Source organism: Cibotium barometz, chromosome 2, assembly GCF_041138505.1.
Source record: "Cibotium barometz isolate CiBa-2024 chromosome 2, ASM4113850v1, whole genome shotgun sequence".
Classification (NCBI taxonomy): domain Eukaryota; kingdom Viridiplantae; phylum Streptophyta; class Polypodiopsida; order Cyatheales; family Cibotiaceae; genus Cibotium; species Cibotium barometz.
The window spans coordinates 11,915,600-11,928,176 of record NC_141047.1 but is presented as its reverse complement, the minus strand read 5'-3'; the positions used below and the strand labels follow the sequence as shown (position 1 = coordinate 11,928,176).

At 39.3% G+C, this 12,577-nt stretch overlaps 1 pseudogene across 1 annotated transcript; it reads right to left on the bottom strand.

Annotated features, from left to right (window-relative positions):
• Positions 1 to 1,270: 1,270 nt before the first annotated feature.
• On the bottom strand, positions 1,271 to 2,143 carry LOC147640644 (glyoxylase I 4-like; annotated as a pseudogene). Its single transcript, XR_015267413.1, has 3 exons — positions 1,997 to 2,143; positions 1,749 to 1,870; positions 1,271 to 1,655 (listed from the first exon to the last, which is right to left on the bottom strand). The product of XR_015267413.1 is annotated as a glyoxylase I 4-like (transcript).
• Between the last annotated feature and the right edge of the window lie 10,434 nt (positions 2,144 to 12,577).

Genomic DNA, 12,577 nt, shown 5'->3' with positions numbered 1-12,577 from the left:
ATAGGGCTACGTCAGAGTCGAATGCACACATTCGAAGGCATTAACATGCGGCCTGGGAGTCAGAATAATCCTATTATCATAGATGATAATGATGGTAGTTCCCAAGCAAAGCCAAATTACGGTTTGTGAGAGAACATATAACTTCAAAAAATCTATCGTGGATGGTGATGAGTTTGTTCCACTATCACCTTCCGTCTCTAAATATGTTGGGTTTACAAAAAAAGAGGGATGTTTTCTCTAGTTAAATTTACCTTTTGTCTGTAAAAATAGCATACACTAAAACAGTCTGGTTTTCTGCAGTTTGTTTTGCAGTCCCTCTGTAATATTGTGGTTTTTACAGGGAAGATGGTTACTACATGTACATTGCTTTTACTATGATGCCTTTGCACTATGACATGTATATTTTGTCATGAATATGATGAGCAGTTTTCCAATATTGTGTTTCTCCAATTTTCCTTGTATATTTTGTCATCAATATAATATATAATACAATATTTCAGGACTTCTCCATTGTTTATTGAATTTGTCAACTATTAATTGTTTTCAGTAATTGTTTGGCGAATTTATAATTTGCCTTTAAGTCTAATCTTGAAACCTTATTTTGTGAATATTTTGTTTGTCAAATATTTATTATTTTTGAGAAATGTTTATTAAATTAAAATATTTATCTTTAACCTTTGATGTGATGAGCTTCGAAGCCTTTCATTATCTCTATATTATCTTAAGGAAGAGTTTCACAAAACTGCCACGTGGCAAGAATTTGGAGGTTCGGGAAGGGTAGGAGGAGGTTTGGGTAGAATTTGATTTTGGAAGCCTCAAAAGAAGTGAGAAGCATGGGTTCCCAACTAGTTAATTTTTTTATATTGATTAGCTGCATTTATGCAGCTATCTAATGCAACACCGAAAAAAAACCTCAATATGCAACACCGAAAAAAAACCTCAATATGCAACACCGAAAAAAACCTTAATTAAATTTGCGCAAAGTAGTTTTTTTTGGGGGGGGGGATAAAATGCAAAGTTGCGAACCGAAGTGGGAACTTAAGCTAACTTTTCATAATTAAAGAACACAGGAAACCATACATTAGGTTTCAAATGAAAGACCTGGATCATTCGTGAGCCGTAAAGAATAGGACGTGATGATGTAAAAATAAAAGTCTATTATAAAAGAATGGAATCCGGTAATTACCATCAAAGGTGCATAACGTGCCTTTGAAACCAACATAAACAATACCACGAATCTTTGAAACCAACCATCCCTTCACTGATGCAAAGCATGTGTTATGATATAATGATGTTATTATTTTGGGGGACACCTAAGCAAATGCACTACTTTTTCTCTGTTCATGTAGTTAAGAATTAGGTGTTTTTGTGAAGGTCAGCCAGAGCGCCGCCGAGGGTCGACGATGTCGGGGGCGTCGGGTGTACTGCTGGGAACACTTGTTGGTGGCCCTGGAGCACAGGGAGTGAGCGGATGGCGATCGTTTGAGCGGCACGAGCGGCAAGTTGTCGCACGTGCAGACCTCGATCATGAAGCCGTCGGGGTCGTGGAAGAAGATCCTGGTCCACTTGGATGCCCCCTTCCTCCACCAGCACCCGCACATGCGGCACTCCCAGCTCTCTCAGCCGCTCCTCCACCCCCCCTATGTCCTGGCACTCTGTCTGCACCACCCCCACCACCATTAATTCATCAACCACCACCACCACCACCACCACCATCCATCCATCATCCATGAAATATGGTTATTAACCAGCTGATGCTAAGTTCAAATGAGAGATGTGATTATCTTTGGGATTAATCTCCGTCTTCTCGGGCAGCGGTGCAGAGTTGGGAGCTTCAATCAAGTGGATTCCCATGCCATAGTTGAAAAGCCTACACAAGCATTTGCACAAAGTGCATTTGGTCTTTAAGGAGAGCCATGAGAATTATATTATTATCGAAGGTCAATAAACGAGAGAAGCTATATTCTGTTAGAAAACACAGCTTGTGAGCTCTCACCATGCTCCATCAAAGGCGAAGGATCCGGGTCTCTTGATGGGGACGAAGCCGAGAACGCCTTCATAGAAGGCCGCCGACCTCTGCACAGAGGAGCAGAGCAAGGAGATATGATTGACAGGAGGAGATGGGCAAAGGCTTGTTGGCCATGTGAATTAGGAAACCAATGAAGAGACTCGTCGGGAAGACGTGTAGTGTGTTTATCCGGAAAGGTGGTGGTTGTGGTTGGCAGCCAATTAGTCACATGGGCAGCTCGGCGGCGTACTTGAAAGGACACGCGTACGCGAAAAATGGCCCTCTGCGGGCGGGGTCGGCCCAATGGCCGTGTGTTAGGACCGTGCTCCACGCCGGACAATGGAAGGAAATATATACATACACAGGCAAAGACCACTGCTCGAAAAAAATGTTCTTTTTCCGCCCTTAAAATTAAAGGTAATGCTTAAGCTTAACCGAGATTTAGACTTTAAAATCATACAAATATCGGGATTTATAACTAAAATGTACATATTTCATCCCTTAAAATTAAAGGCAACGTGAGATTCCAACTGGGATTTCTGAATTTTAGCCGAGAAAATTACACTACAAAGTTTCGTCTCCCTTTCAATTTGTAAATTGATAAAGGGAGCATGTCATTTCCCTTAAGAACTGTGATTTCATCAATGGACGATGGAGAATATTAGGTAGCCAAACTTGAAGTGGACGTGGGTGAGCCATAAAAGTTGGCAACCTTCCACATTTGACAACAAGAAGATAAGGATGGCATTGTAAAACAAGTCGTGTGTCTAGAAGTCTATTCGACTATTTTGAAGAGTATTTATTTGTGGAATAGTGGATACAAATGAGTCACATGACTAATAAGCAAAGAGGACAACTTCTCCCTTTTCTTGGACAAAAATGGGACCTTCAACAAATGCTTGTTCTATGCGTGGAATTTCTCTTTCCCTATAAAAATTTGATGTAGAATGCATGAATCACTATATTGACTATATTTCTTTCTAATTAGAATGTTGGTTCTCTTTCCTTATGTAACTTTGAGCTAGACTACCTAGATACTTTGAACTTAATATGCTTTTTTGAAAAGACAAAGATAGATATGAAGAGAGAGAGAGAGAGAGAGAGAGAGAGAGAGAGAGAGAGAGAGAGAAAGATAGAGAGCACGTGTGTGTGTGTGTGTGTGTGTATGGGTGTTTTTTAGAAACTACTATATGAAGGCCCTCTTAAAGCCACAAGGTAGTAAGTAGTAAGCTGAGGTTTCCAACACTAGTAGATATTCCAATATCCCTTCAAGGATGTTTTTTTTACAAGAGAAACCAAGAGGGATGTTGTTAGAAGTGACATTGGAACAGATGTCTAAGACCAACCAAAAAATCAAGACCTTGAAAAAATCAACAAGCTTATATGTACAAGTATGTATTTAAAATTATTTTTATTTTACATTTTGAAACACACATTTTTAATTTGTGTGCATACATGTTTAGAATTTGAGCTAAGACCCCTCATTGTAAATCCACATGGAAAAGCATCATTACACAACTACTTGGGGGGGTTCACTATATGTAAACTCTCTATATCATGTGCATTTAAGGACTAATTTAAAAACCCCTCATCTATAAATTTTCATGAATAAAACACACCTTTTTTCTATTCAATCTGTAAATACCCCCTTTAAATGGTACCCTTCTGTATGTAAAAAAATGTGTTAAAAAAGGATTTTAAAATACCCTTCTATTGAACCCACGTGCTACGCTTAAATATTTATAAGTGACCTCCCCTCCCCCCCATCCTCCCCCCCCCCTGAGCATAACTATTTTTTTAATCCCCTCTTCTGGAGGGGTTCACCTAAAAATATGTAAGTATAATATGTGAGTTCAAATGAAGGGGTTTTTTTAATTTAAAATTTTAAGGTAAATTTACAAAAATACATTTAAAGAAGGGTTTTTTTTAATTGATTTTGAAAAAAAACTGTAAGTCTATAAAGAAAAAGGGGGTCATTTTATTCATAAAAAGTACATAGATAAGGGGTTTTTTAAATACCCTTTGAACACATGTCTGATACATAGGGTTTCTTAGTAGTTTCGGTCCCCCCTCTCTCATATATAAAGGATATGCAAGATTCTTAATTAAAAAACCCCTCTTGGTGCATTAAATTTATATGTTACACATGTATAAAGTGAGCCTTTCAAGGTAAGTTTATATGTTACACATGTATAAAGTGAGCCTTTCAAGGTAAGGCTCGTCTGGATCTAAATGGGAAGATAGTTTAGGACTTAGCTATTATCTTAAAATTTGTTATTTCATTCATGGACGATGAAGAAAGTTAGGCAGCTTGGAAAAAGCTTTAGGTGGACATGGGTGAACCATAATATTCTTTTTTTGAAAAGACAAAGAGAATTCTATTCGACTATTTCGAGAATGGTGGATATGAATGAGTCACATGACTAATAAGCAAAGAGGATGACTTCTTTCTTTTCTTTGATAGAAATGGGACCTTCAACAAATGCTTGTTCTATGCATGGAATTTCTCTTTCCTTGTATAACTTTGAAGTGGAAAGCATGGGCTATATTGACTATATTTTTTTCTAATTAGAGTCTTTGTTCTCTTTCCTTGTGTAACTTTTAGCTAGAATTCCTAGATATATGTGCTTTGAACTTAAAATGCTTCTTTGAAAAGACGGAGATAGATACGATGAAAGAGAGACAAAGAGCACGCACGTGTATGTGTTTTAGAAACTACTATGTGAAGGCCCTCTAATTAAAGCCACAAAGTAATTTTTTATCTTTTTAGATTGGCTATGGAATAATTAGTAATCTAAGGTTGTTAGTACTAGTAATAAGTAATACTATTTCTCTTTATGGACGATTCTTTATTCTCAATATTACTACCAAGAAACATATAGACCACATGATGAAACAAGGTAAGAAGACTACAAGTACTAGAAGAACTAATAATGACTTCTCATCAAGGGAAACAATGGCAAAGATGGTATCAAAAGCGCACCTATCAAATCTTGGAGAGCCATTAACCATTGAGTGAGGAAAAAGAAAGAAGAAGAAAAAGGCTAGACAAAAGGCATGGTAGGCGGTACAAGTCTCCCCTTTAAATTATAAATTGATCAAGGGAACATGCCATATTTTCCCTTAAAAACTATGATTTCATTGATGGACGATGGAGAAAGTAAGGCATCTTGGAAAACACTTTAGGTGAACACGGGTGAACCATAAAAAGATATAACCTTCCACGTCTGACAACAAGAAGATAAGGATCGCATCGTTAATGAGTCGTGTCTAGTAGTCTATTTAACAACCCTTCTTACATAATAATATAATGAGAGAACCCTTTTTACATAATATAATGAGAGAACCGTTCTTACATAATATAATGAGAGTTACCACTTGTCAAACCCTTCTTTCTCTCACACAACTATACATTTGGTTAGCCTCTCCTTCCTTGAGGGCTATTTTGCTAACCCTGTCCAAAGCACGCTGAGCGTTCTCTCTCCCTGGCTTGCTGTCCAGCTAGTGTACTCCATGAACAAGCTCTCGAAAGCGCTGAAGGGGAGGTGCCTCTTCTTCATGACGGACTTTATATGCTCGCCCGTAGCCATACCTTATGACCACCACCGCAGTGGCATCCAGCCAGCAAGTTCACTTACACCGCCTAGAAAAGAAAACGGAAGCAGCGGACCAAGTGTAAGTATCTTGGAAGCTGCGCTTGGAGTTCTTGCCATACTCCGCGTTCCAGGAGTTCTCGATAATGCACAGGGCTGGGTCTAGGTGATTCTTCATCTTCAAGCTGCAGGTGCAAAATGTACGTATGGGGGCAGGAGGGCAGTGTCCGGTCCCTTGCGCTCCTTCAATATTTGCGTTGATACTAGAGGTAGAGAGCCCGAGTAGGGCGTATAGTGCGAATAGGGTGCCGAGGGTGATGGTGGCGATGAGGGCCTCTGCGTGGAGTGGGCACGTACTCTGGTGGATTGTTCACACACTTGTTTTGGAAGGCCTCTTCACTGCCGTTGTATAAAGCAGAAGTGTTCCCGTCTCCAATGTAGAACCTCATCGCCACCACCCGTCTCCAACGTGTTCACATGTAGCGGTTGTATATATCCAGGTTTTATCTATCGCCGTTCGTAGAAATCAATGTAGAGATTCTCTTTGATTGCCAGGCTCCTATCAAGTTCTCTCTCTCTCTCTCTCTCTCTCTCTCATTCTCTCATGAGGAGAGAGAGGACAGGGAAGTCATGTACTGTATTAGCAATAGGGAGGAGGAGAGTAGGCTGTGGTGGGGGGGAGCAGGAGGGCAAAAATGGAGGGGGTAGAGAGAACAAAGGGGAGATTTATACCTTTAAGGCCACCTTTTTTAATGTAGTTAATAAAAGTGCTTCAACACTTGCTTTGTTGTGAACTTATCGTTTGAGTGTCTCTTTTGGATCCGCCATCACTTTGTATATCATTGCTTTGGTTGTATTGAGATTTGATGATATCTTAATTTCCATCTCTTTGCTCAGAGTTTCGCTTTGTGAGTCCTTTCTTACAATTTTTGTCACTTGATTGAGAGCGTAACACATTGATGGCTCTTTTTGGCCTACCCTTAGAAGCGCTTAGTAGTCACTTTGAATTTCGGTTAAGGAAAATGGTAAACGGGTTATAATCCTCCCGTAGGTCAAGCCATAAAAAGACATCAGAAGGGGTCTTGACTCCTCACAGTCTGTAGTGCTAAAGGAGAAGATAGAGCAGCCTTTGCTGCATGGCAAGTAAGGCTGTGAGCCAAGCAAGAAAAGCACATAGCTGTGCTAGCATGTTGGAGCTCATACCAAGTCATTAGGGAAAAAGGGAGCTCATTTTGGGACCTTTTACGGTTTGGAAAAATAAGCTCTCAACCAATGAACAGAGGGCCAACGTAACGTTGGAAATTCACAAAAATAAAAGAAAATAGATAAAAGAAACAATATTTTATGTAGGTAAAAGCGTGCTACATTAATGTGGAGATTGGTTTTTTATTCTCACAAGATCTTTGGACATGAAGATAGAATCTAGTCTGACATTTTCTCTGACAAGGGCCTTCCCGCTTCCACCTCCCTTTGAACTTTGAATTGTTGTGCTGCCTTTCCTTCGAAAGGTCTACCATTCTACACCACTACCTCATTGTGCAGTAACCTCTTCTTTTCCAAAACTGCTCCCTTGATCCAGTTTGGCTTAGAGTAAGATGTTTCTTGTCAACTATCTGTCTGCCTACTTTCAATTTGCAACAAAAGGCGATTATGAACATTTGAAATTTGTAACAGCTCAAAATCGCGTTTTTCTGCAAATGCTTGAAACAACATGCTTTTGCATTCATATGATGAATTCTCTATCTTTCCAACTATAAACAATATGTATTGTGTCTATAGAAGAACTATGCAGGCTTGAAATGGGTGGATGAAGAAGCATTTTAAAATTTGCAACAAAATGCGATTTAAACTATTTTGAGATTTCTAAAATACCCTCCTCGCGTTTTGCTGCAAATTCTAGAGACAACATACTTCAGCATGCATTTAGTCATTTCAGTGTGTATGCAGCTTGGTGCAACATGGATTGAGCCTATGGACATCAAGAAGTGATCAAACTCTCATTCAACAGGGCCAAATAAAAAGTCTTCCTACTTCTACATGCAGTGGAGAAAATCTAAAAAATGCATATAATATTTATCATAATATGTAACCTACATCACATCAATCAATTCCTTACCCTAATATACTATTAAACAAGAAGAAGAGGAAAAAGATTTTCTTACTAACCTGGAAGCTATCTGCAAAGTGTTCTGTGCTGATGATGAGTATCCTGTGCTGGGTATGAACCTCTGCTGCTGGTCTGGATGCTGATGGTGTGGAGTAGGGAGGTAGAGATGGAAGAGAACTGAGTTAGGAGAGTAGATTATTACAAAATACAAATAATGGAGTTATTAATACCACACGTGTGAGATATAGTCGTTTTTTAACACGTGTGGGTCCCACCAAATCTTTTGGGATTTTAAATTTGTGGGTCACTTTTTGCCTTGGAAATTGTGCCAATCATGATTTCATAATTAGATCCATTAACACTTTTCCCTCCCCGTATTCCATCCCTGCCAGCACCCTCCCATCATCCTCTTCTCTCCCACTTTGACCACTTTCTACCCAACACACTCCATCCACTCTGCAACCTGTCTGAAGACTACTACCATTACCAGATCTCCAGGTTACCAGTGCTACAGCTCAGTTTTGGAAGAGAGCAGGACAATCTCCAGGGCTATTCCATCAGTATGGAAGAGGAAAAGAAAGGTCAGAGATCTATACCATTTCCAATGTTTTCTGACATATATTTCTTCCATCTGTAGAATTCTTAAATCTCAGTGCCTAGAAATCTGGCAGATCACCCTAGGATTTGATTAGAGATGGATATGAGTAGGATTTAGAATTTTGCAACAAAATGCGATTAGACAGGTTTATGTTTTCCAAATGCTCCAAATCGCGTTTTGCTGCAAATTTTGATATTTGTTCTAGTTTTTCTTTTTTCTCCTTCTTTTAATCTCTTTTGCACTAGGGAATTCCTCCTTGCATCATTTACTGTCCTGAACATTGTGAGATATCCCTAGCATTAGATTGGAAGTGGATGTCAGAAGAAATTCAGAATTTGCAATAAAATGCGAGGAGAGCACTTTACATTTTTCAAATGGATCTGCATCACGTTTTGTTGCAAAGTCTTGTGTCTCTTTTGGTTTTTACTGTTTGCTCATTGTTTTGCTTTCTATGTCCATGGAGATGTCTTCCTTGATGATGAGAAATGTTTCTGCTTTGGAACAGTTGATCCTCAGGCCCCTCCTTTCAAGAGGAAGTTGGACTTCTCTGCTGCTATACTCAGACCACAGCAATCACCAGGTGATTCATGTGTGCTGATGAAGAGTTTTGTTTGGTGATATCCTATACATTATCTGATTGCATATGTGAGCATATAGAATTCATGTTATATAAATTTTGCTTCAGGCAAAAGCAAGAGACTAGAGCAGAAAGGTGAGTCTTCCCTTTCAAAACAAAGGGAACCAGAAGAGGACAAATCTCCAGATTTGCTCCTATTTGACTTTCTTCACAAGTGCAAGGCTCAAAGGAACTTCCACATATACCACAGTATTTTCAACAGGGAGTTCACTATGAGCTCTCTTTTGGACCATCACAGAGATTTCCTTTCAGACCATTGGGATACCTTCAAACAACTGACAGAGGCAGGAAGGATTGTGGAAGGTGAAAAGGTTTTTGTGCATTTAAATCATATTGTCTCCATTGACAAGCTGAGGTACCATGTGAATAGAAGGTTTGACAGCCTGCCTGAGGAATATAAATTCAGTTGTAACTTGCACACCAGAAAGTGTAGAGTGCTTGAGGAAAACATGGCATTCCTTATGTACATTGTCTTCCAACAGCAATCTCTAGAAGAGCAAGGGCAGGAGACTGAAGAAGAAGATATATCTGTAGCAGAGGTAAAAGAGGATATTCCTATGGCAACAGATATAGCAGAGCAGGAAGAAGATATCAACCTCGAGGATGAGGGGCTGAAAGTGGCTGCTCTTGACCTTGTTCAACTAAGGACTGAGACTCTTAGGGCAGCACAGCCAGTTGAAGACTTTGATGTTCAGAGCAGCAACTATGCAGTGCCCATGCTTCCAGGTGTCTTGATTGGTGGTAAAGATTATGTTTTCCTCCATGATATAGAGTGTATGTTCAATTTGAGGGAGGACTATGCCATTTCCCTTATTTCCCAGGCTTCAAGGCTTGACAAGGAGGTTGGCATAGAGGATGACCATTCACTGCTAGCTTTGGAAACAACCTTTGATCCTGCAGAGGCCCTTACTATTTGTTTCAAAGAGGCTGAAAGTTTCCAAGAGCCAGATGAAGCTGCCTTCCAGCTCACCCAGGAAGCTATGAATCTCTCATCACTTCATAAGGAAAAACTTAAAGAAGAGGCTGGACTGGAGGGGAGAGGAATAAATCTTTGGAAAGATGAACTTCTTGTTGCTGATGAAAATGAGAGGGTATGATATTATTACTTCAAATCAAATACTTTATGTTGTGTTTAAATGTTTTGTAGTTATGTATCATTGTCTCACTATAATCTTTTGATACATGGCAGCTACAAATTGAGGATGACACATTCCTCCAGAGATCAAGTGGAAGCAGGCAAGCTGGGTTTGGCAAAATGTCAAGCCTAGCTCATTATATTCATGATCTAGGTAGTGCTAAGATCTTGATTTACCATAGGCAGTTGAGCAACAATGGAGAAGCCATTGTTTACTTCTTTAAATGTTTGTCTAGGGTATTAGGTGGACATGATCTTCCATGGCAAAAGGAAAAGATCATTTTAATAGAGAGGTTGTCCGCCATAGATATATTTGGGGATTATGTGAATAAGCAGGCCTCTAGGGCCTCTTACTTTTTGTCTTACACTTCTTATGCATTAGCATGTGGTGTTAAGGAGCCCAAATGTCTAGAGGGCTATGGAAAACACAAGCTCATAAGGTTTCGAGAGCCACCCATGATTGCATCAGGCCACACAATCCAAGAAGAAGAACATGTGGAGATAGCTGAAGACAAGGATACCCCTCTCAGACAAGCAACAGAGGCAAGCATTGATAAACAGAAAGTCGACATCAAGCCAATAAGGAAGAAAAAGAGTCCAATCAAGTTCAAAAAGAGAGTTCCGACTCGCAAGCCTTGGGAGTAATAGGATTTAGTCATCAAATATAGCACAAACATTATATTGAAGTTGAACTGATTTGTACAAAGTCTTTGATCTTCATCAGTTCCTTGTCCTTAGACACTTCAGTACTCTTCCCACACTCAAAAGCTTCTAAAAGTGTTTGACACTCAGTATTTTATTGGTAAGGATCAACAGTATGTCTAGCATAATTAAGTAGTATTGATTGAATTTTTTGTGTGTTAATATATGGATGTATTGATGCTTGTTAATATAGATCACATGTTTCACAAAAGACTTACTTTTGATGGAGTCTCAAAACATATAGGCATTACACCAAGAGTCATCACTTGTTCCACAGAATAAAAATCTATTGATTGAGTTTGAAAACATGTGGACATAACACCAATAAGTTACAAACTGCTATTCATGTTTACTTGTCCATTTATGGTTTCTAAATATCTTCGAATCCCTCCACTGTCTATGTCTCTCTGCTGCCATTGAATTGTCCAAAGTTTGTCTTCGTCTTTGCTTTTGGGCTAGAATAAAAGCAAGCTTGACTTTGGTGCTAGCAACTTTTCTTTTAGCATGCAGCCTTTGTAGAATGCCTCGGTAAAACCATTGGAAGACTTCCTTCAGACTATTTGCCTTTTGACTCCCTCCATAGTGTTGTGTGTGTCTGAAAAATGCATTACGTGCCATGTAGTGAGACTTCTCCATGCCTTGGGTAGACCAAATTGCTGGGCATCCATACTTTTTGACAAAATAGGGAAGGTGGTTGTAGATGATATGCTGTTTTCACAAAGACATAAGAATGCATAGTAAGTTATAAAAGAAAAGAGGATCACACTTAAGTAAAAAAAGAAGACATCACTTTACCATATAGTGAGTTATATTGCAGGCTGTCCATGCGTCTTTCATTGACTTCCCAAAATGTTTTATTGCCTCTTCAAAGTTCTTGTAATCACTCTTTGTCCATGTTACATTGTCACAGAACATGAAGAGTTGATCAAGAGACCTCCACACCTCTGCCTTCACATTTCGTGCTTCCCCATCTGCCTCATGATCTTTCACGGCATTATGGACTTGCTTCCACAATCCATAACTAATCCTTGAAACTGTTTTACCTTGCCTTACTTGCTTGCTATTGTGTTTGGGTCGAGACAAGAATCTTCTTGCCTTAACACCACCAATAGAGGGCTTGATTGGTACCTCCTTGCCATTGCTAGACTTTTTAAAATCCTTTGTGATATGAACATCACCTCCATGCAGACCTATATCGGATAACACTTTTTCCAATGCATGAAGAGCATCCTTTCTATTTCTTTCGGGATGGAGTTTCCAAGCAAATCCAATATACAAAAATACCAATTTCTCAATAATTCGACATAGAGCATGCAATGTGCATATGTGAACATTACATAGTGGAATGTCAAGAATGGCCTTGAAGTCAGGGTCAACTTTATCTCTATTAGGTGCTCTCTTCCACCATTTAGAATCCATTACTTGCGCTGATTCTTTGCAGTAAAGACAAGGAGACTTTGAGTTACCTCCTTTACTAACGTTATACATGCACTTAAGTGTTTTAAGATCCCCCGCCATGTGCCACTCTACTTGAAAATCACCTTTTCCTGCAACATGGAGATTCTCTCCTTGCACCTGTCTTTTAATTATTCTTGGTATTTCCGTGTGGTGAAACACCCAATCTAGTGTTTCATGATCTTCTGTCTTTACCTGTGATTATACAAAACAAAAGTCTTACTATAAAAGATTTGAAAACATTGACTAAAATCAAGTACGAAATAAAAAATGATCATACCTGGAATGAGCCGAACCACCATATGTGTTTCTCCGACTGCACACTAAAATACTTCGAACTCG